This window comes from Nerophis ophidion, linkage group LG05 (genome assembly GCF_033978795.1).
Source record: "Nerophis ophidion isolate RoL-2023_Sa linkage group LG05, RoL_Noph_v1.0, whole genome shotgun sequence".
NCBI lineage: Eukaryota > Metazoa > Chordata > Actinopteri > Syngnathiformes > Syngnathidae > Nerophis > Nerophis ophidion.
This window is the reverse complement of record NC_084615.1, coordinates 42,072,015-42,097,943: the sequence shown is the minus strand read 5'-3', so window position 1 is coordinate 42,097,943 and position 25,929 is coordinate 42,072,015. Positions and strand designations below refer to the sequence as shown.

Genomic DNA, 25,929 nt, shown 5'->3' with positions numbered 1-25,929 from the left:
AATAATAAAACTTACATTGACGCTCCGCAAAAAAGTCGAGTGTTTCTAAATCGTATTCAGTTTTCAGCTAAAAGAAAGAAGAGACGGAAGCCCTTTCTCGATATTTTCATCGTTATCTACCGTGGATTGGGAAGTTTTTGGTGGACACGCACACACGCACACACACGCACACACACACACACTTCACACACACACACACACACACACACACACACACACGCACACACGCACGCACACACGCACACACACACACACACACACACACACACACACACACACACACATACGTGTTTGGGTGACATATGAGGACTTATGACAAAAACGTGACATATGGGGACATGCCTTTCCAATGGTCCTACAGGCCTGGGAATCAGACGGTTAGTGAACCAGAATTTTAGAAACACAGTGGTCTATTGAGATTTTTGCAACTCTTTTGTTTTTTTCTGAACCTGATTTTTATGGTACATATGAGGACTTGTCAGGTTTAGGTGACAAATGAAGACCAGAGTGTTTAAGATTTCAAGTTTATGTGACATATGATGACCATGACGTCACAGAGTGTTTAAGATTTCAGGTTCATGTGACATATGATGACCATGACATCACAGAGTGTTTAAGATTTCAGGTTCATGTGACATATGATGACCATGACATCACAGAGTGTTTAAGATTTCAAGTTTATGTGACATATGATGACCATGACGTTACAGAGTGTTTAAGATTTCAGGTTTATGTGACATATGATGACCATGACGTTACAGAGTGTTTAAGATTTCAGGTTCATGTGACATATGATGACCATGACGTTACAGAGTGTTTAAGATTTCAGGTTCATGTGACATATGATGACCATGACGTTACAGAGTGTTTAAGATTTCAGGTTCATGTGACATATGATGACCATGACGTTACAGAGTGTTTAAGATTTCAGGTTCATGTGACATATGAGGCTAATGACATCAGAGACTTAACAAAACCACCTGAGTTGGTTTAGTTGGTGTGTTGTCATTTTAAAAAAAATCCCAATCCCATGCTACTGTAATCTAAAACCAAGAAGAGTTTAAAAGAAACATGGGTAAAAATGTAATTGTCGATTAAGTGTAACTGAATTGTTTTTGTGGATTTTGTCGCTAAGAATTATCTGGAATAAATACAAAACGCTTGCTGTTTATTTTGCTTTTTTAATTGCTGGTAACATACTCAAACTACCACAGAAGATGTGGGAAAACATTTTTTTTTCCTTTTTTAAATATAATTCTGTTATGGATGTAGTACTTGATGTCAAGCCAATCTCTGTCCTGTAGAGTTACTAGTTCTTTATGGAGGGAGGCTTCACAATCTTTTTTACCTGGTACTTTGTTGCCAGTTACAAAATGCAACATGTGTCATTCAACTGCTTCCACTTCTTCCCCTTTGCAGCTGTCATAAAGGAGACAAAATACAATTTCTTACTGAAGGAATAATGACTATAACACAGTGAAAAGGTGCAAAACGTAATATAATATTCTAGTAAATTATGTGGATTATTTATTTACCCCGCTTTGGAGTGGACCAAGTGGAAGAAGCTTGAGACATACCTACTTCCAGCGATTTGTCCTGCTGTCAATCTGAAAGGAAGAATTAGAAAACTGTAAAAGTAAACATTTAAAATATTGTGCTTTGTGAAGCAGCGGAGTATTTGTGTTGTCTGTCTATTTATCAATAATGCAGACGAGGAGTGTTGGCTGAGTTCTTAACGTTTGCTTTCAGAGCGTGCATATCACAACATACAAGATGCCGTCATGGCGACACAACCTATACATGCTCCTCACTCCTGTTGCATGCTGGGTAGGGTAGTTCTTTTTTCCCCTGGCTCATAACATTACAATATAGTACCATGTATATGCGTTCAGTTTATCAAAGCACCAAGCAAACAGATATGGTCATAATTATTTTAAGTGCACTACGCAGAATAAACACAACATTATTAATATTGCTACTAAGGATAATTTGATCAAAAATTCCCAAAAACAGCCCACTACCTATAATATAAGTTTTTTAAACATAAGATCCCTGATAAAAAAAAAATGTTTCTGCTGTTACCTCAGAAATTGCATGTTCAGATGTTATGATTGTGGCTCAGAGATTTGTATGTAGATTATATTTATTTTCCATAACAAACAGGATAACTTAAATACCCTGGCAGTGGCAATAAGCTTAAATGTTTGTATTTACATTTTTGGAGTTGATTTTCATAAAATATGCTATTTAACTGCTACTGTTTAACAAGGACTGATTTAAATTGTGTTTGCACAACAAATGTTTTGGCGCTTTTGTTCATGTGGGAGAATATTCCAATAAAGGTGCACTACACACTACTTTTGAATTCATTATTGGGCTTTGCGTATACAATGCAGTTAATCGCGATTAATAAGAGAAATAGTGCGATTAACTTCGATTAAACATTTTAATCGTTGCCCAGCCCTAATATATATACAAAAAAGTTGGGAAAATTGTGTTAGATGTAAATATAAACTGAATACAATGATTTGCAAATCCTTTTCAACCCATATTCAATTGAAAGCATTACAAAGACAACATATTTGATGTTAAAACTCAAACTTTTTTTTTTTGCAAATAATAATTAACTTAGAATTTCATGGCTGCAACACGTGCCAAAGTAGTTGGGAAAGGGCATGTTCACCACTGTGTTACATCACATTTTCTTTTAACAACACTCAATAAACGTTTGGGAACTGAGGAAACTAATTGTTGAAGCTTTGAAAGTAGAATTCTTTACCATTCTTGCTTGATGTAGAGCTTAAGTTGTCGTATTTTACGCTTCATAATGCGCTACACATTTTCGATGGGAGACATGTCTGGACTGCAGGCGGACCAGGAAAGTACCCGCACTCTTTTACTACGAAGACACGCTGTTGTAACACGTGGCTTGGCATTGTTTTGCTGAAATAAGCAGGGGCGTCCATGATAATGTTGCTTGGATGACAACATATGTTGCTCCAAAACCTGTATGGACCATTCAGCATTAATGGTGCCTTCTCAGATGTGTAAGTTACCCATGATTTGGGCACTAATACACCCCCATACCATCACACATGCTGGCTTTTGAACTTTGCGCCTATAACAATCCGGATGGTTATTTTCCTCTTTGTTCCGGAGAACACCACGTCCACAATTTCCATATATAATTTGAAATGTGGACTCGTCAGACCACAGAACACTTTTCCACTTTGCATCAGTCCATCTTAGATGAGCTCGGGCCCAGCGAAGCCCGCGACGTTCCTCTGTGTTGTTGATAAATGGCATTTGCTTTGCATAGTAGAGTTTTAACTTGCATTTACAGATATAGCGACCAACTGTAGTAACTGACAGTGGTTTTCTGAAGTATTTCTGAGCCCATGTGGTGATATCTTTTACACACTGATGTCGGTTTTTAATGCAGTACATCGCTTACGTCCAGTGATTTCTCCAGATTCTCTGAACCTTTTGATAATTTTACGGACCCTAGATGGTAAAATCCCTAAATTCTTTGCAAAAAAAATGTTTAGCAGTTTTAACATCAAATATGTTGTCTTTGTAGCATATTCAACAGAATTGGGGTTGAAAATTCTTTGCAAATCATTGTATCCCGTTTATATGTACATCTAACACAATTTCCCAACTCATATGGAAACGGGGTTTGAATGTATTTATATATATATATATATATATATATATATATATATATATATATATATATATATATATATATATATATATATAGCCTATTATTTGCGCACTATTTACAAGTTATGTACCAAAAACACGACCACCGAAAAAATACTTTGATCAATGAAAACAGCGCTGCAGAAACCGGCTGTAAACAGCTCCTGTTTTGCTAAACATGAGTTCCAAACTCCCTACTGACTAACATGGATGTACCCTTACGAAAATGATGTCATATAAACTGATCTGTGAGAGACTAAAATTAATAAATGTCTTTCAAAATATAGGTTGGGTCAAATTTAGAGCAGATATAGTAAAAATAGACATGTAATAACCTGTTGGAGGGATGAAGTCGGTTTATGGCTGTCATCTGAATCTAGAGAATGTTGAGATAGAACCTCAACAGTTGGTTTCTGCAACAAAACACAAAAATATAATGTCATAACTAATTAATTATAACATTCTCACCACTTTTTGTTGATAAAAATCTGAGCATACAATGCCAGATAAAGGGTAAAAATTATTACAGAGTTTCAGCTCTTAGACAATTCATTAAGAATGTAACACACACAAAAATCTGGTTCAGAAAATATGAGGACCTGAATTGAGACACTCATTTTAAAGCTTTGACATTAACATTGTAACACACATTTTCTGGTTCAGAAAATATGAGGACCTTATATGAAACACACCTATGTCTTTCTTGCTTCAAACAATATAAGGACATGACGAGTGCTCACATGTAGAATTTATGTTGTTGACTTGTAACATCTCCTGTTTTGCTAAACATGAGTTCTAAACTTCCTACTGACTAACATGGATGTACCCTTGCGAAAAAGTTGTCATATAAACTGATCTGTGAGAGATTAAAATAAATAAATGTCTTTCAAAATATAGGTTGGGTCAAATTTAGAGCAGATATAGTAAAAATAGACATGTAATAACCTGTTGGAGGGATGAAGTCAGTTAATGGCTCACATCTGAATCTGGAGAATGTTGAGATGGAACCTCAACAGTTGGTTTCTGCAACAAAACACAAAAATATAATGTCAAAACTAATTAATTATAACATTATCAGCACTTTTTGTTGATAAAACTCTGAGCATACAATGCCAGATAAATAGTAAATATTATTACAGAGTTTCAGCTCTTAGACAATTAATTAAGAATATAAAACACACTAAAATCTGGTTCAGAAAATATGAGGACCTGAATTGAGACACTCATTTTAAAGCTTGGACATTAACATTGTAACACACACTAATCTGGTTTAGAAAATATGAGGACCTTATATGAAACACACCTAAGTCTTTCTTGGTTCAAACAATATAAGGACATGACGAGTGCTCACATGTAGAATGTATGTTGTTGACTTGTAACATCTCCTGTTTTGCTAAACATGAGTTCCAAACTCCTTACTGACTAACATGGATGTACCCTTACGAAAATGTTGTCAAATAAACTGATCTGTGAGAGATTAAAATTAATAAATGTCTTTCAAAATATAGGTTGGGTCACATTTAGAGCAGATATAGTAAAAATAGACTTGTAATAACCTGTTGGAGGAATGAAGTCGGTTTATCGCTCACATCTGAATCTGGAGAATGTTGAGATAGAACCCCAACAGTTGGTGTCTGCAACAAAACACAAAAATATAATGTCAGAACTAATTAATTATAACATTAACAACCACTTTTGGTTGATAATATTCTGAGCATATAATTCTACATAAACAGTAAAGATTATTATAGCGTTTTAGCTCTTAGACTATTATTTAAGAATGTAACATTCACTAAAATGTGGTTCAGAAAATATGAGGACCTGGATTGAAACACTCATTTTAAAGCTTTGAATTAAACATTGTAACACACACTAATGTGGTTCAGAAAATATGAGGACCTTATATGAAACACACTGAAGTCTTTTTTAGTTCAAACAATATGAGTACATGACAAGTGATCACATACAGAATTCATGTTGCTGACCTGTAACATCTCCTGTTTTGCTAAACATGAGTTGTTATTTCCACACTGACTAACATGGATGTACCCTTAAAAAATGTTGTCATATAAACTGATCTGTGAGAGGTTAAAAGAATTAAATGTCTTTTGAAGTATAGGTTGTGTCAAGTTTTTAGCAGATATAGGGCAGCACGGTGGTACAGGGGTTAGTGCATGTGTGTCACAAATCGAAGGTCCTGAGTAGTCCTGAGTTAAATCCTGGGCTCGTGATCTTTCTGTGTGGAGTTTGCATGTTCTCCCCGTGACTGCGTGGGTTCCCTCCAGGTATTACGGCTTCATCTTACCTCCAAAGGCATGCACCTGGGGATAGGTTGATTGGCAACACTAAATTGGCCCTAGTGTGTGAATGTGAGTGTAAATGTTGTCTATTTGTGTTGGCCGTGTAATGAGGTGGCGACTTGTCCAGGGTGTACTCCGCCTTCCGCCCGAATGCAGCTCAGATAGGCTCAAGCACACCCCGCCACCCCAAAAAAGGGACAGGTAGTAGAAAATGGATGGATGGATGGATAGTAAAATAGTCAAGTAATAACCTGTTGGAGGGATGAAGTCGGTTTATCGCTCACATGAATCTGGAGAATGTTGAGATAGAACATCAACAGTTGGTGTCTGCAACAAAACACAGAAAAATAATGTTAGAACTTATTAATTATAACATTATCAGCACTTTTTGTTGTTAACATTATGAGCATATAATGCCAGATAAATACTAAAGATATTTATAGAGGGTTTCTGTCTCTTGTCCCGCTCATGTCTTGAGATGAACTTCCCTCGGTACTCGACCACAAAAGAACCTTTTTAAATTGATGCAAGAGCAAATACACCATATCCTGATAAAACAGTTTATCAATTAACAATGTTTGGAATATCTGTTTTAAAAAGGAATAATAATAGTCGTTACTTGACAAAAAATTCAATTACAAACAGAATTACTCTTTCATAAATGTAATTAATTATTAAATTAAGTACAAACCCCGTTTCCATATGAGTTGGGAAATGGTGTTAGATGTAAATATAAACAGAATACAATGATTTGCAAATCCTTTTCAACCCATATTCAGTTGAATATGCTACAAAGACAACATATTTGATGTTCAAACTTATAAACGTTTTTTTGGTGCAAATAATCAATAACTTTAGAATTTGATGCCAGCAACACGCGACAAAGAAGTTGGGAAAGGTGGCAATAAATACTGATAAAGTTAAGAAATGCTCATCAAACACTTATTTGGGACATCCCACAGGTGTGAAGGCTAATTGGGAACAGGTGGGTGCCATGATTGGGTATAAAAACAGCTTCCCAAAAAATGCTCAGTCTTTCACAGGAAAGGATGGGGCGAGGTATACCCCTTTGTCCACAACTGCGTGAGCAAATAGTCAAACAGTTTAAGAACAACGTTTCTCAAAGTGCAATTGCAAGAAATTTAGGGATTTCAATATCTACAGTCCATGATATCATCAAAAGGTTCAGAGAATCTGGAGAAATCACTCCACGTAAGCGGCATGTCTGGAAACTAACATTGAATAACCGTGACCTTCGATCCCTCAGACGGCACTGTATCAAAAACCGACATCAATCTCTAAAGGATATCACCACATGAGTTCAGGAACACTTCAGAAAACCCATCCATCCATCCATTTTCTACCGCTTATTCCTTTTTTGGGGTCGCGGGGGGCGCTGGTGCCTATCTCAGCTACAATCGGGCGGAAGGCGGGGTACACCCTGGACAAGTCGCCACCTCATCGCAGGGCCAACACAGATAGACAACATTTACACTCACATTCACACACTAGGGCCAATTTTTAGTGTTGCCAATCAACCTATCCCCAGGTGCATGTCTTTGGAAGTGGGAGGAAGCCGGAGTACCCGGAGGGAACCCACGCATTCACGGGGAGAACATGCAAACTCCACACAGGAAGATCCCGAGGCTGGATTTGAACCCAGGACTGCAGGACCTTCGTATTGTGAGGCAGACGCACTAACCCCTCTGCCACCGTGAAGCCCACTTCAGAAAACCACTGTCACTAAATACAGTTTGTTGCTATATCTGTAAGTGCAAGTTAAAGCTCTATTATGCAAAGCGAAAGCCAATTATCAACATCCAGAAACGCCGCCGGCTTCTCTGGGCCCGAGATCATCTAAGATGGACTGATGCAAAGTGGAAAGGTGTTCTGTGGTCTAACGAGCCCAAATTTCAAATTGTTTTTGGAAATATTCGACACCGTTTCATCCGGACCAAAGGGGAAGCGAACCATCCAGACTGTTATCGACGCAAAGTTGAAAAGCCAGCATCTGTGATGGTATGGGGGTGCATTAGTGCCCAAGGCATGGGTAACTTACACATCTGTAAGTTACCCATCTGTTTGGAACAACATTTGCTGCCACTTAAGCGCCAACTTTTTCATGGACGCCCCTGCTTATTTCAGCAAGACAATGCCAAGCCACATTCAGCACGTGTTCAGCTTCATAAAAAAAGAGTGCAGGTACTTTCCTGACCGGCCTGCAGTCCTATCAAAAATGTGTGGTGCATTATGAAGCGTAAAATACGACAGAGGAGACTACGGACTGTTGAAGGACTGAAGCTCTACATAAAACAAGAATGGGAAAGAATTCCACCTTCCAAGCTTCAACAATTAGTTTCCTCAGTTCCCAAACGGTTATTGAGTGTTGTTGAAAGAAAAGGTGATGTAACACAGTGGTGAACATGCCCTTTCCCAACTACTTTGGCACGTGTTACAGCCATGAAATTCTAAGTTAATTATTATTTGTAAAAAAAATTATTCCGTTTGGATTTACATCTAACACAATTTCCCAACTCATATGGAAACGGGGTTTGTAATTAATGTGTTACTTGAAAAAGAAAAGTTTTAAATATCTAGCATATGCAGTTGAGAGACATTTCACGAGAGCAGAGTGTGTGTGTGCCTTTAAAAAGCTGTACCTTTTGCCAAGTGGGACGTCAGCGCCCAGACATAGCAGAATAGTTCAGCTGTATTTTTTAGCTTAGCAGTGGCAGTTAAGATAGTTCTGTTGAATGTTTTTGTTTGCGTGTGGATGAGGCCTCTTTCTATTTGATATCGTGTTCGTAATTACTTCTGGGGGTTGCTTTCATTAGTAATAAGATATTACCTGCACTAAACCTTTTGTGCTTCTAACGCTGTCTTGTTGACATACAATCACATCAAAAGTAGCATGCCAGATTACATAAAACGCATCGTAACAGCGTTGTAGCGTACATAAAAGTTATTAGATTACTCGTTACCGGTAAAAGTAACAGCATTAGTAACATCGTTTTCATATACCGCTGTTATACCATCCATCCATCCATCCATCATCTTCCGCTTTTCCGAGGTGGGGTCGCGGTGGCAGCAGCCTAAGCAGGGAAGCCCAGACTTCTCTCTCCCCAGTCACTTCGTCTAGCTCTTCCCGGGGGATCCCGAGGCGTTCCCAGGCCAGCCGGGAGACATAGTCTACCAAACGTGTCCTGGGTCTTCCCCGTGGCCTCCTACCGGTTGGACGTGCCCTAAACACCTCCCTAGGGAGGCGTTCGGGTGGCATCCTGACCAGATGCCCGAACCACCTCATCTGGCTCCTCTCCATGTGGAGGAGCAGCGGCTTTACTTTGAGTTCCTCCCGGATGGCAGAGCTTCTCACCCTATCTCTAAGGGAGAGCACCCCTACACGGCGGAGGAAACTCATTCCGGCCGCTTGTACCCGTGATCTTATCCTTTCGTTCATGACCCAAAGCTCATGACCATAGGTGAGGATGGGAACGTAGATCGACCGGTAAATTGAGAGCTTTGCCTTCCGGCTCAGCTCCTTCTTCACCACAACGATACAACGTCCGCATTACCGAAGACGCCACACCGATCCGCCTGTCAATCTCACGATCCACTCTTCCCCCACTCGTGAACAAGACTCCGAGGGGCCATAGAGGTCAGGTGCATTGTGAGCTGGGCGGCAGCTGAAGGCAGGGCACTTGGCGGTCCGATCCTCGGCTACAGAAGCTAGCTCTTGGGACGTGGAACGCTGTTATTCCAAACACTTCTAATTAAAGCCATATAATACAACCTCTATTAGACAGTAAGGAAATGATCCAAATGAGATGTTGATACAGTTACCATTGATATGTTACATAATAAGACATACCTTTCCAATCATTGATCCACTGGGCCTTAAAACAAGACTTGTCACATCCAGATCACATAAACTCGGTGGCTTCAGCCTCAGGATTACGTCTCGCTCTTCTTTTGGACACGATGTCTATTTCATGTGTTGATGCGCCTAACAAATCCACACATAAAAATGAAAAAAGTCAGTGACACAGAAATAAAACAAAGAACTAAACCCTTCAAAAACTGTTAAATTTAGGCTCAATGCAGACATGAAGCTTCTCAAACAAAGTACTAATGTAACAATATCAGTAACATGCCAACTCGACAGTGCTTATCAGCTTGAAATATTTGTATTTGAGAAAAAGTATAAACAATTTGAAGAACTCTAGTCTGTCTTGTTTAAAATTAAGAAAATGTTTACTTGCATAGTGATCAAGGGTGATGGGTCAAATGCAGAGAATAATTTCACCACACCTAGTGTGTGACAATCACTGCTACTTATAATCTTCCATGCAACTTAAAAAAAAAAATTTAAATGCCTTGGCCTTGGCCCAGAACTGAAATGCTTTATTTAACCTCATAAAATCAAATCTGGTTGCAATTAATAACAAAAAACATTTAACTGTTGTTTATAATGAACTATTTTCCTATGTTAAAAAACATTGGTCTATTTAATTACGTTAAACTCCATTTTATGCTCACCTGATTCAACCATGCTGCCGAAGACTGTCAAAGATGGTTTGTGGCCAAGATAGATGTCCCCCTCTGGTGATGCAGGTCCCGGAAGTGCTGTTCACTGAGCGCTCTGTTGTGCTCAAAATCGTGTGTGAAGTTTTGTATTTCAATTGTAAATGGTCCTTTTGGAAAACCCTTTTTATATATATTCAATATTAAGTGTGATACGTGAGCTGTATAACTTCCAAGATGAAAATAGTTAACTAGTGATTTAGCCCTCTGTTAGGAGCAGACATCATCCACTGGCCAATCAGGCGGTGCCTAACTGAAAATTGGACCAATCAGAGGCCGAGACTCTTCAGAGTGGGCGGAAGTAACCATCTTGAACACCATGTGAAGTGAATACCTCCAAAAACAATCCCCAATTGAATCCAAAATTTGTCCCAAAGATAAAAATACCAAAATCATGTGCTATTGTAACCATTTGAAAATATTAAATACTGTATATAGTTTGAATTCCATTTGAATTATCGCCTTTGTCTCAATCAAGGTTGAAGGTTTTTTTCAGGCACATTTAAAGTAATTATTGTGCGGCATTGTATTTTAGACAACAAAATACAAAAAAGCCCAATACAGTAAAATACTGAATCAAACCGATTAAATCATCACCATGATCCCTTTATTACTAATTGTCTAGCCCAAATCCTCTCCAGATAAACCAAATGAATAGATAAAACTAACATAAAAAAGGTTGGGATCATCAGATCAGTTGAAAATGTGTTATTTGATTTAGATTTCAAAAGTATGTTTATTGCTGTAATGATTAGATGTTTTTCAAAATGTTGGAGTGTGTGAGTTTCTGACCCACATGACATATGAGGACATATGACATATGAGGACAAGTGTGTGTGTGTGTGTGTCATAATAGCAAAGATGGCCACTAGGGGCAAAATCGAGGGTGACCCAAAAAATTAAACACACTTTCACACACTTTTTCTGAAAATTTGACAAATGAAGACTTTAGAGATTTTTGGTCTGGGAACATGCTGGGAGGGTCTAGAACACGATAGCATTGCGGGAAATATGAGGACATGGAAAATGTCCCCATATTTCAACAGGTCCTCATATGTAAGGTGAAATTTCATAAAAATGTCCCCATATGTCACTTTGACAAACGCACACACACACACACACACACACACACACACACACACACACACACACACACACACACACACACACATTCGTACGCACTGAAACAACTTCCGTACCTCACGAAAACATATTTAAACAGATGGAAAAAACTATCGCAGAACACAGTGTCACGTAGCAACTGGTCTTTACGGTCGTTTGAATCAACAGGTCAGTTTGGGGGACAAAAGGAGGGTTCAGTTTTTACTGACTTCCCATCTGACAGTTTAAATGTTTATGACCGTTTGAATCAACAGGACACGCACGCACACACACACACACACACATACGTGTTTGGGTGACATATGAGGACTTATGACAAAAACGTGACATATGGGGACATGCCTTTCCAATGGTCCTACAGGCCTGGGACTCAGACGGTTAGTGAACCAGAATTTTAGACACACAGTGGTCTATTGAGATTTTTGCAACTCTTTTGTTTTTTTCTGAACCTGATTTTTATGGTACATATGAGGACTTGTCAGGTTTAGGTGACAAATGAAGACCAGAGTGTTTAAGATTTCAAGTTTATGTGACATATGATGACCATGACGTCACCGAGTGTTTAAGATTTCAGGTTCATGTGACATATGATGACCATGACATCACAGAGTGTTTAAGATTTCAAGTTTATGTGACATATGATGACCATGACGTCACAGAGTGTTTAAGATTTCAAGTTTGTGAAATATGACAACCATGACGTCACAGAGTGTTTAAGATTTCAGGTTCATGTGACATATGATGACCATGACATCACAGAGTGTTTAAGATTTCAAGTTTATGTGACATATGATGACCATGACGTCACAGAGTGTTTAAGATTTCAAGTTTGTGAAATATGACAACCATGACGTCACAGAGTGTTTAAGATTTCAGGTTCATGTGACATATGATGACCATGACATCACAGAGTGTTTAAGATTTCAAGTTTATGTGACATATGACGACCATGACGTCACAGAGTGTTTAAGATTTCAGGTTCATGTGACATATGATGACCATGACGTCACAGAGTGTTTAAGATTTCAGGTTCATGTGACATATGATGACCATGACATCACAGAGTGTTTAAGATTTCAGGTTCATGTGACATATGAGGCTAATGACATCAGAGACTTAACAAAACAACCTGAGTTGGTTTAGTTGATGTGTTGTCATTTAAAAAAAAAATCCCAATCCCATGCTACTGTAATCTAAAACCAAGAAGAGTTTAAAAGAAACATGGGTAAAAATGTAATTGTCGATTAAGTGTAACTGAATTGTTTTTGTGGATTTTGTCGCTAAGAATTATCTGGAATAAATACAAAACGCCTGCTGTTTATTTTGCTTTTTTAATTGCTGGTAACATACTCAAACTACCACAGAAGATGTGGGAAAACATTTTTTTTCCCTTTTTTTAATATAATTCTGTTATGGATGTAGTACTTGATGGCAAGCCAATCTCTGTCCTGTAGAGCTACTAGTTCTTTATGGAGGCAGGCTTCACAATCTTTTTTACCTGGTACTTTGTTGCCAGTTACAAAATGCAACATGTGTCATTCAACTGCTTCCACTTCTTCCCCTTTGCAGTTGTCATAAAGGAGACAAAATACAATTTCTTACTGAAGGAATAAGGACTATAATACAGTGAAAAGGTGCAAAACGTAATATAATATTCTAGTAAATGATGTAGATTATTTATTTACCCCGCTTTGGAGTGGACCAAGTGGAAGAAGCTTGAGACATACCCACTTCCAGCGATTTGTCCTGCTTTCAATCTGAAAGGAAGAATTAGAAAACTGTAAAAGTAAACATTTAACATATTGTGCTTTGTGAAGCAGCGGAGTATGTGTTGTCCGTCTATTTATCAATAATGCAGACGAGGAGTGTTGGCTGAGTTCTTAACGTTTGCTTTCAGAGCGTGCATATCACAACATACAAGATGCCGTCATGGCGACACAACCTATACCGGGCTACCGCGCATGCTCGTCACTCCTGTTGCATGCTGGGTAGGGTAGTTCTTTTTTCCCCTGGCTCATAACATCACAATATAGTACCATGTATATGCGTTCAGTTTATCAAAGCACCAAGCAAACAGATATGGTCATAATTATTTTAAGTGCACTACGCAGAATAAACACAACATTATTAATATTGCTAGTAAGGATAATTTGATCAAAAATTCCCTAAAACAGCCCACTACCTATAATATAAGTTTTTTAAACATAAGATCCCTGATAAAAAAAAATGTTTCTGCTGTTACCTCAGAAATTGCCTGTTCAGATGTTATGATTGTGGCTCAGAGATTTGTATGTAGATTATATTTATTTTCCATAACAAACAGGATAACTTAAATACCCTGGCAGTGGCAATAAGCTTAAATGTTTGTATTTACATTTTTTGAGTTGATTTTCATAAAATTTGCTATTTAACTGCTACTGTTTAACAAGGACTGATTTAAATTGTGTTTGCACGACAAATGTTTAGGCGCTTTTGTTCATGTGGGAGAATATTCCAATAAAGGTGCACTACACACTACTTTTGAATTCATTATTGGGCTTTGCGTATACAATGCATTTAATCGCGATTAATAAGAGAAATAGTGCGATTAACTTCGATTAAAAATTTTAATCATTGCCCAGCCCTAATATATATACAAACCCCATTTCCATAAAAGTTGGGAAATTGTGTTAGATGTAAATATAAACTGAATACAATGATTTGCAAATCCTTTTCAACCCATATTCAATTGAAAGCATTACAAAGACAACATATTTGATGTTCAAACTCAAACTTTTTTTTTTTTGCAAATAATAATTAACTTTGAATTTCATGGCTGCAACACGTGCCAAAGTAGTTGAGAAAGGGCATGTTCACCACTGTGTTACATCACATTTTCTTTTAACAACACTCAATAAACGTTTGGGAACTGAGGAAACTAATTGTTGAAGCTTTGAAAGTAGAATTCTTTACCATTCTTGCTTGATGTACAGCTTAAGTTGTCGTGTTTTACGCTTCATAATGCGCTACACATTTTCGATGGGAGACATGTCTGGACTGCAGGCGGGCCAGGAAAGTACTCGCACTCTTTTACTACGAAGACACGCTGTTGTAACACGTGGCTTGGCATTGTTTTGCTGAAATAAGCAGGGGCGTCCATGATAATGTTGCTTGGATGACAACATATGTTGCTCCAAAACCTGTATGGACCATTCAGCATTAATGGTGCCTTCTCAGATGTGTAAGTTACCCATGCTTTGGGCACTAATACACCCCCATACCATCACACATGCTGGCTTTTGAACTTTGCGCCGGATGGTTATTTTCCTCTTTGTTCCGGAGAACACCACGTCCACAATTTCCATATATAATTTGAAATGTGGACTCGTCAGACCACAGAACACTTTTCCACTTTGCATCAGTCCATCTTAGATGAGCTCGGGCCCAGCGAAGCCCGCGGCGTTCCTCTGTCTTGTTGATAAATGGCATTTGCTTTGCATAGTAGAGTTTCAACTTGCATTTACAGATGTAGCGACCAACTGTAGAAACTGACAGTGGTTTTCTGAAGTATTTCTGAGCCCATGTGGTGATATCTTTTACACACTGTCGGTTTTTAATGCAGTACATCGCTTACGTGCAGTGATTTCTCCAGATTCTCTGAACCTTTTGATAATTTTACGGACCGTAGATGGTAAAATCCCTAAATTCTTTGCAAAAAAAATGTTTAGCAGTTTTAACATCAAATATGTTGTCTTTGTAGCATATTCAACAGAATTGGGGTTGAAAATTATTTGCAAATCATTGTATCCTGTTTATATGTACATCTAACACAATTTCCCAACTCATATGGAAACGGGGTTTGAATGTATTTATATATACATAGCCTATTATTTGCGCACTATTTACAAGTTATGTACCAAAAACACGACCACCGAAAAAATACTTTGATCAATGAAAACAGCGCTGCAGAAACCGGCTGTAAACAAGAGGCACTGCATTTTCTGAATTGAAACACTCATTTTAAAGCTTTGACATTAACATTTTAACACACACTAATCTGGTTCAGAAAATATGAGGACCTTATATGAAACACACCTAGGTCTTTCTTGGTTCAAACAATATGAGGACATGACGAGTGCTCACATGTAGAATTTATGTTGTTGACTTGTAACATCTCCTGTTTTGCTAAACATGAGTTCCAAACTCCCTACTGACTAACATGGATGTACCCTTACGAAAATGTTGTCATATAAACTGATCTGTGAGAGATTAAAATTAATAAATGTCTTTCAAAATATAGGTTGGGTCAAATTTAGAGCAGATATAGTAAAAATAGACATGTAATACCTGTTGGAGGGATGAAGTCGGTTTATGGCTGTCATCTGAATCTAGAGAATGTTGAGATAGAACCTCAACAGTTGGTTTCTGCAACAAAAAACAAAAATATAATGTCATAACTAATTAATTATAACATTCTCACCACTTTTTGTTGATAAAAATCTGAGCATACAATGCCAGATAAAGGGTAAAGATTATTACAGAGTTTCAGCTCTTAGACAATTCATTAAGAATGTAACACACACAAAAATCTGGTTCAGAAAATATGAGGACATGAATTGAGACACTCATTTTAAAGCTTTGACATTAACATTGTAACACACATTTTCAGGTTCAGAAAATATGAGGACCTTATATGAAACACACCTAGGTCTTTCTTGCTTCAAACAATATAAGGACATGACGAGTGCTCACATGTAGAATTTATGTTGTTGACTTGTAACATCTCCTGTTTTGCTAAACATGAGTTCTAAACTTTCTACTGACTAACATGGATGTACCCTTGCGAAAAAGTTGTCATATAAACTGATCTGTGAGAGATTAAAATAAATAAATGTCTTTCAAAATATAGGTTGGGTCAAATTTAGAGCAGATATAGTAAAAATAGACATGTAATAACCTGTTGGAGGGATGAAGTCAGTTAATGGCTCACATCTGAATCTGGAGAATGTTGAGATGGAACCTCAACAGTTGGTTTCTGCAACAAAACACAAAAATATAATGTCAGAACTAATTAATTATAACATTATCAGCACTTTTTGTTGATAAAACTCTGAGCATACAATGCCAGATAAATAGTAAAGATTATTACAGAGTTTCAGCTCTTAGACAATTAACTAAGAATATAAAACACACTAAAATCTGGTTCAGAAAATATGAGGACCTGAATTGAAACACACATTTTAAAGCTTGGACATTAACATTGTAACACACACTAATCTGGTTTAGAAAATATGAGGACCTTATATGAAACACACCTAAGTCTTTCTTGGTTCAAACAATATAAGGACATGACGAGGGGTCACATGTAGAATGTATGTTGTTGACTTGTAACATCTCCTGTTTTGCTAAACATGAGTTCCAAACTCCTTACTGACTAACATGGATGTACCCTTACGAAAATGTTGTCATATAAACTGATCTGTGAGAGATTAAAATTAATAAATGTCTTTCAAAATATAGGTTGGGTCACATTTAGAGCAGATATAGTAAAAATAGACTTGTAATAACCTGTTGGAGGGATGAAGTCGGTTTATCGCTCACATCTGAATCTGGAGAATGTTGAGATAGAACCCCAACAGTTGGTGTCTGCAACAAAACACAAAAATATAATGTCAGAACTAATTAATTATAACATTAACAACCACTTTTGGTTGATAATATTCTGATCATATAATTCTACATAAACAGTAAAGATTATTATAGCGTTTTAGCTCTTAGACTATTATTTAAGAATGTAACATTCACTAAAATGTGGTTCAGAAAATATGAGGACCTGGATTGAAACACTCATTTTAAAGCTTTGAATTAAACATTGTAACACACACTAATGTGGTTCAGAAAAATATGAGGACCTTATATGAAACACACTGAAGTCTTTTTTAGTTCAAACAATATGAGTACATGACAAGTGATCACATATAGAATTCATGTTGCTGACCTGTAACATCTCCTGTTTTGCTAAACATGAGTTGTAAATTCCACGGACTAACATGGATGTACGCTTAAAAAATGTTGTCATATAAACTGATCTGTGAGAGGTTAAAAGGATTAAATGTCTTTTGAAGTATAGGTTGTGTCAAGTTTTTAGCAGATATAGGGCAGCACGGTGGGTCAGGGGTTAGTGCATGTGCGTCACAAATCGAAGGTCCTGAGTAGTCCTGAGTTAAATCCTGGGCTCGTGATCTTTCTGTGTGGAGTTTGCATGTTCTCCCCGTGACTGCGTGGGTTCCCTCCGGGTACTCCGGCTTCATCTTACCTCCAAAGACATGCACCTGGGGATAGGTTGATTGGCAACACTTAATTGGCCCTAGTGTGTGAATGTGAGTGTAAATGTTGTCTATTTGTGTTGGCCGTGTAATGAGGTGGCGACTTGTCCAGGGTGCACTCCGCCTTCCGCCCGAATGCAGCTCAGATAGGCTCAAGCACACCCCGCCAACCCAAAAAAGGGACAGGTAGTAGAAAATGGATGGATGGATGGATGGATAGTAAAATAGTCAAGAAATAACCTGTTGGAGGGATGAAGTCGGTTTATCGCTCACATGAATCTGGAGAATGTTGAGATAGAACATCAACAGTTGGTGTCTGCAACAAAACACATAAAAATAATGTTAGAACTTATTAATTATAACATTATCAGCACTTTTTGTTGTTAACATTATGAGCATATAATGCCAGATAAATAGTAAAGATATTTATAGAGGGTTTCTGTCTCTTGTCCCGCTCATGTCTTGAGATGAACTTCCCTCGGTACTTGACCACAAAAGAACTTTTTTAAATTGATGCAAGAGCAAATACACCATATCCTGATAAAACAGTTTATCAATTAACAATGTTTGGAGAATCTATTTTAAAAAAGGAATAATAATAGTCGTTACTTGACTAAAAATTCAATTACAAACAGAATTACTCTTTCATAAATGTAAATAATTATTAAATTAAGTACAAACCCCGTTTCCATATGAGTTGGGAAATTGTGTTAGATGTAAATATAAACAGAATACAATGATTTGCAAATCTTTTTCAAGCCATGTTCAGTTGAATATGCTACAAAGACAACATATTTGATGTTCAAACTGATAAACATTTTTTTGGTGCAAATAATCATTATCTTTAGAATTTGATGCCAGCAACACGCAAAAAACAAGTTGGGAAAGGTGGCAATAAATACTGATAAAGTTAAGAAACGCTCATCAAACACTTATTTGGGACATCCCACAGGTGTGAAGGCTAACTTGGAACAGGTGGGTGCCATGATTGGGTATAAAAACAGCTTCCCAAAAAATGCTCAGTCTTTCACAGGAAAGGATGGGGCGAGGTACACCCCTTTGTCCACAACTGCGTGAGCAAATAGTCAAACAGTTTAAGAAAAACGTTTCTCAAAGTGCAATTGCAAGAAATTTAGGGATTTCAACATCTACGCTCCATGATATCATCAAAAGGTTCAGAGAATCCGGAGAAATCACTCCACGTAAGCGGCATGTCTGGAAACTAACATTGAATAACCGTGACCTTCCATCCCTCAGACGGCACTGTATCAAAAACCGACATCAATCTCTAAAGGATATCACCACATGAGTTCAGGAACACTTCAGAAAACCACTGTCACTAAATACAGTTTGTTGCTATATCTGTAAGTGCAAGTTAAAGCTCTATTATGCAAAGCGAAAGCCAATTATCAACATCCAGAAACGCCGCCGGCTTCTCTGGGCCCGAGATCATCTAAGATGGGCTGTTGCAAAGTGGAAAGGCGTTCTGTGGTCTAACGAGCCCACATTTCAAATTATTTTTGGAAATATTGGACACCGTTTCATCCGGACCAAAGGGGAAGCGAACCATCCAGACTGCTATCGACGCAAAGTTCAAAAGCCAGCATCTGTGATGGTATGGGGGTGCATTAGTGCCCAAGGCATGGGTAACTTACACATCTGTAAGTTACCCATCTGTTTGGAACAACATTTGCTGCCATTTAAGTGCCGACTTTTTCATGTACGCCCCTACTTATTTCAGCAAGACAATGCCAAGCCACATTCAGCACGTGTTCAGCTTCATAAAAAAAGAGTGCAGGTACTTTCCTGGCCGGCCTGCAGTCCTATCAAAAATGTGTGGTGCATTATGAAGCGTAAAATACGACAGAGGAGACCCCGGACTGTTGAACGACTGAAGCTCTACATAAAACAAGAATGGGAAAGAATTCCACCTTCCAAGCTTCAACAATTAGTTTCCTCAGTTCCCAAACGGTTATTGAGTGTTGTTGAAAGAAAAGGTGATGTAACACAGTGGTGAACATGCCCTTTCCCAACTACTTTGGCACTTATTGCAGCCGTGAAATTCTAAGTTAATTATTATTTGTAAAAAAAAATATTCCGTTTGGATTTACATCCAACACAATTTCCCAGCTCATATGGAAACGGGGTTTGTAATTAATGTGTTACTTGAAAAAGAAAAGTTTTAAATATCTAGCATATGCAGTTGAGAGACATTTCATGAGAGCAGAGTGTGTGTGTGCCTTTAAAAAGCTGTGCCTTTTGCCAAGTGACGTGGGACTTCAGCGCCCAGACATAGCAGAATAGTTCAGCTGTATTTTTTAGCTTAGCAGTGGCAGTTAAGATAGTTCTGTTGAATGTTTTTGTTTGCGTGTGGATGAGGCCTCTTTCTATTTGATATCGTGTTCGTAATTACTTCCGGGGGTTGCTTTCATTAGTAAAAAGATATTACCTGCACTAAATCTTTTGTGCTTCTAACGCTGTCTTGTTGACATACAATCACATCAAAAGTAGAATGCCACATTACATAAAACGAATCGTAACAGCGTTGTAGCGTACATAAAAGTTATTAAATTACTCGTTACCGGTAAAAGTAACAGCATTAGTAACATCGTTTTCATATACCGCTGTTATACCATCCATCCATCCATCCATCATGTTCCGCTTTTCCGAGGTGGGGTCGCGGTGGCAGCAGCTTAAGCAGGGAAGCCCAGACTTCCCTCTCCCCAGCCACTTCGTCTAGCTCTTCCCGGGGGATCCCGAGGCGTTCCCAGGCCAGCCGGGAGACATAGTCTTCCCAACGTGTCCTGGGTCTTCCCCGTGGCCTCCTACCGGTTGGACGTGCCCTAAACACCTCCCTAGGGAGGCGTTCGGGTGGCATCCTGACCAGATGCCCGAACCACCTCATCTGGCTCCTCTCGATGTGGAGGAGCAGCGGCTTTACTTTGAGTTCCTCCTGGATGGCAGAGCTTCTCACCCTATCTCTAAGGGAGAGCACCCCTACACGGCGGAGGAAACTCATTCCGGCTGCTTGTACCCGTGATCTTATCCTTTCGGTCATGACCCAAAGCTCATGACCATAGGTGAGGATGGGAACGTAGATCGACCGGTAAATTGAGAGCTTTGCCTTCCGGCTCAGCTCCTTCTTCACCACAACGGATCGATACAACGTCCGCATTACTGAAGACGCCGCACCGATCCGCCTGTCGATCTCACGATCCACTCTTCCCCCACTCGTGAACAAGACTCCGAGGGGCCATAGAGGTCGGGTGCATTGTGAGCTGGGCGGCAGCCGAAGGCAGGGCACTTGGCGGTCCGATCCTCGGCTACAGAAGCTAGCTCTTGGGACGTGGAACGCTGTTATTCCAAACACTTCTAATTAAAGCCATATAATACAACCTCTATTAGACAGTAAGGAAATGATCCAAATGAGATGTTGATCCAGTTACCATTGATATGTTACATAACAAGACATACCTTTCCAATCATTGATCCAATGGGCCTTAAAACAAGACTTGTCACATCCAGATCACATAAACTCGGTGGCTTCAGCCTCAGGATTACATCTCGCTCTTCTTTTGGGCACGATGTCTATATCATGTGTTGATGCGCCTAACAAATCCACACATAAAAATGAAAAAAGTCAGTGACACAGAAATAAAACAAAGAACTAAACCCTTCAAAAACTGTTAAATTTAGGCTCAATGCAGACATGAAGCTTCTCAAACAAAGAACTAATGTAACAATATCAGTAACATGCCAACTCCACAGTGCTTGTCAGCTTGAAATATTTGTATTTGAGAAAAAGTATAAACAATTTGAAGAACTCTAGTCTGTCTTGTTTAAAATTAAGACAAGGTTTACTTGCATAGTGATCAAGGATGATGGGTCAAATGCAGAGAATAATTTCACCACACCTAGTGTGTGACAATCACTGCTACTTATAATCTTCCATGCAACTTTAAAAAAAAAAAAATTAAATGCCTTTTGGCCTTGGCCCAGAACTGAAATGCTTTATTTAACCTCATAAAATCAAATCTGGTTGCAATTAATAACAAAAAACATTTTACTGTTCTTTATAATGAACTATTTTCCTATGTTAAAAAACATTGGTCTATTTAATTACGTTAAACTCCATTTTATGCTCACCTGATTCAACCATGCTGCCGAAGACTGTCAAAGATGGTTTGTGGCCAAGATAGATGTCCCCCTCTGGTGCTGCACGTCCCGGAAGTGATGTTCACTGAGCGCTCTGTTGTGCTCAAAATCGTGTGTGAAGTTTTGTATTTCGATTATAAATGGTCCTTTTGGAAAACCCTTTTTATATATATTCAATATTAAGTGTGATACGTGAGCTGTATAACTTCCAAGATGAAAATAGTTAACTAGTGATTTAGCCCTCTGTTAGGAGCAGACATCATCCACTGGCCAATCAGGCAGCGCCTAACTGAAAATTGGACCAATCAGACGCCGAGACTCTTCAGAGTGGGCGGAAGTAACCATCTTGAACACAATGTGAAGTGAATACCTCCAAAAACAATCCCCAATTGAATCCAAAATTTGTCCCAAAGATAAAAATACCAAAATCATGTGCTATTGTAACCATTTGAAAATATTAAATAGTGGATGTAGTTTGAATTGCATTTGAATTATCGCCTTTGTCTCAATCAAGGTTGAAGGTTTTTTTTCAGGCACATTTAAAGTAATTATTGTGCGGCATTGTATTTTAGACAACAGAATAGAAAAAAGCCCAATACAGTAAAATACTGAATCAAACCGATTAAATCATCACCATAATCCCTTTATTATTGATTGTCCAGCACAAATCCTCTCCAGATAAACCAAATGAATAGATAAAACTAACATAAAAAAGGTTGAGATCATCAGATCAGTTGAAAATGTGTTATTTGATTTAGAATTCAAAAGTATGTTTATTGCTGTAATGATTAGATGTTTTTCAAAATGTTGGAGTGTGTAAGTTTCTGACCCACATGACATATGAGGACATATGACATATGAGGACAAGTGTGTGTGTGTGTGTGTCCTAATAGCAAAGATGGCCACTAGGGGCAAAATCGAAGGTGACCAAAAAAATTAAACACACTTTCACACACTTTTTCTGAAAATTTGACAAATGAAGACTTTAGAGATTTTTGGTCTGGGAACATGCTGGGAGGGTGTAGAACACGATAGCATTGCGGGAAATATGGGGACATGGAAAATGTCCTCATATTTCAACAGGTCCTCATATGTAAGGTGAAATTTCATAAAAATGTCCCCATATGTCACTTTGACAAACGCACACACGCACGCACACACACACACACACACACACACATACACACACACACACACGCACACACACACACACACACACACACACACACACACCATTACCTCTGCTTTACCATGTTATTAGACATTGGTTTAACTCCATTTAAGCATTTAAACGTTAAAAGCATTGCACTTGTACGACGATGTAATACCTTTTTTTTTTTAACAGCCGATGACGACGAAGTGAAAGACGATGAACTTTGCTTAAACGGTCTTACAAAGTTGGAAGATGATTTTCGAGGTGTGTTTAAACCTTCAAATTATTTAATATTATGTGTATTCATTATTTAGTTTCATAGAGGATTTGCCGTAAGATCCTAACGCGATCGTTTTAACACAATCGCAGTCTGGTGAGTCAAATGATTCTCATTTTACAAGAAAAAAAACATGCGGTATACGATACATATATACATATATTTACTTACAGATTTTCCGTTTACATCTCTTGCTCACTGGTCTCCCTTAAAGCTGGCGGGTCCGTCAACGGCCGTTCCAGGCAGAGGAGAAGGCTTGATTGCGCCAAAGACTCCAGACATCGAATCCTTGCTCCGAGGGGAAATCATCGAAAACGACGGTGAATGTCCGACAGGCACCCGCTGTAAGTTTTTCTCGTTTTCTGTAAGCTTTTTAAGATTCTCAGGAGCTTTAAAGAGCTCCTCTCATTCCAATGTCTTTCGCTCAAATGAATTTCGCGCCTAAGGGGAATGGGCGGGGACTGATTCCGGAGGTGGGCGGTTGTTTCCGCCAAGCAACCTTCTGGTTGAAATGGAGTGTGGATCAAGATGGATCCCCACTCTATATTCTTTTATTTAACCCAATGTTTTTTAAATACGTGTATAATGCTTTATATCCTATGGGTTGTGAATTCCATCCTACAATATCTTCCAAGGAACCCAAAGAAATGTTACCACACCTCCCGCTTTATTTATTCTTTAGATTGCCTGAACTATTTCATAAACTAAATCTTGTCTTGTTTCTGATGCTATGTTTTTTATGCTCATCAATGCACTGTTGGACTGCGAGCACACAACTACTTTCCTTGCTTTGTTTTCCTCTATCCAGTTAACTGCCATATAAATTGCTACCAATTCCCCCGTAAAAACAGATAGTTTATCACTGATTATTTTATTTAATACTATGTTTCCTTGTGGGATAACTGCTACAGCTCTTACCTTTATTTTTTTTTATATAGTTTTTGATGCATCCGTATATATCATATCTCAATCCATTTTTCTATCCGGTAACTATTTAAATTTCTATTCTTTAGTAATTGCATGTTTTCTTTTGGGTTATCAAACATCCACGGTGGTATTGCAGGCATTGGTACTGTAGGACTAACTTTAATATTGTCAATTTTAACTTTATTACATATGTCTCCTATAATCCACCCAAAACTATTCTTTTTTTGTTTTCTCTTTTTCTTGGCAGATTGGTAGCACTGGACAAGTCGGATATCCTTGCTTGGATCCTTTTAAAGTTGCCCGATAAACTGCTGAGAGTTGATCTCTCCTCTTGTCCAAAGGTTTTTCGTTCATTTTTACTTGTAATACTGGCACTAGGGTTGATGTAGTAGCTCCACAACATAACCTTAAAGCCTGTGACTGGATCCGGTCTATTTTCCCAAGTCATGTTTTTGAAGCAGATTGGTAAATAATGCATCCGTAATCAATAACAGATGGAATTAAAGTTATAAATATATACATGTATTGTTTTCAACGTTAACCTATCAGCCCCCCAATCATTACCCCTCAAAGACCTCATTATATTTAACACCTTTTTACTTTTTCCGCTATTTTTTTATTTTCCGGAAGGAACACTCCTGAAGGAATAAATAAAGTACTATCTAATCTAATCTAATCAAATCTATTTTGCTGATGTGGGTTGACTAGTTCATATTTTTATCAAACCATATTCCTAAATATTTAAATACTTGTACCTCTTCTATATTTTCACCTTAGAGTTTTTATTTGGAGCTTGTTTTGTACTTTTGTCTTTGTAAAATGTATGACTTTTGTCTTTCCAACAGAGAATCTTAAACCTCAAGCCGTTCCCCAGTCTTGAACATTATTTACCACTTTGTTAGTTTTTTGATTATTTCTTTTGACTCTAAATAATATACTAGTCTTTCATTAATCTTTTTTTTTTCCATTACTTTTCCCCAAATTTATAATTTCCTGCCTCTTCCGGGTCTTACCCTGACTTGCATATTGGAATTGTTACCGCTAATTTTCCCCTCTGCCGGTCATTCTCCTTCTTCATATATCCTGTCATATCATTTCAAGACCACTTCTTTGACGATGCCACCTAAGTTTTTGATCATTTGATAACCCGCTAGGTCTTTCCCCGGTGACGTATTTTTAACCTTTTTCAAAATTCGAACCATTTCATTCAAAGAAAATGTCATATCCATAGTGTTGGTAAAGCTATTAACGTTGTCTTCCATCATTTCCCCAATATTTAAACTCATTGTTTTTTCTCTCTTTTGTTTTTCCACATTTCTCAAATTATCATTACTGTGCACTTTAACACATTTTTTTGCTAAAGGTTCTGCTGTTTCTTTACCCGTGACTACATCTTCTTTAATA

At 38.0% G+C, this 25,929-nt stretch overlaps 2 long non-coding RNA genes across 3 annotated transcripts; both read right to left on the bottom strand.

The window, feature by feature from the left end:
* Window positions 1-1,015: 1,015 nt before the first annotated feature.
* Window positions 1,016-11,976, bottom strand: LOC133553127 (uncharacterized). Its single transcript, XR_009806854.1, has 8 exons — window positions 10,542-11,976; window positions 9,874-10,008; window positions 6,257-6,332; window positions 5,262-5,339; window positions 4,651-4,728; window positions 4,041-4,118; window positions 1,536-1,607; window positions 1,016-1,419 (listed from the first exon to the last, which is right to left on the bottom strand). It is a non-coding gene; the product is annotated as an uncharacterized LOC133553127 (long non-coding RNA).
* A 1,047-nt stretch (window positions 11,977-13,023) lies between these two features.
* On the bottom strand, window positions 13,024-23,373 carry LOC133553128 (uncharacterized). 2 transcript variants are annotated; one of them, XR_009806856.1, is made up of 7 exons: window positions 22,160-23,341; window positions 21,488-21,622; window positions 18,254-18,329; window positions 17,256-17,333; window positions 16,645-16,722; window positions 16,035-16,112; window positions 13,024-13,465 (listed from the first exon to the last, which is right to left on the bottom strand). It is a non-coding gene; the product is annotated as an uncharacterized LOC133553128 (long non-coding RNA). The 2 variants fall into 2 exon arrangements; XR_009806855.1 differs by having other exon boundaries at window positions 21,488-23,373.
* Window positions 23,374-25,929: the final 2,556 nt, after the last annotated feature.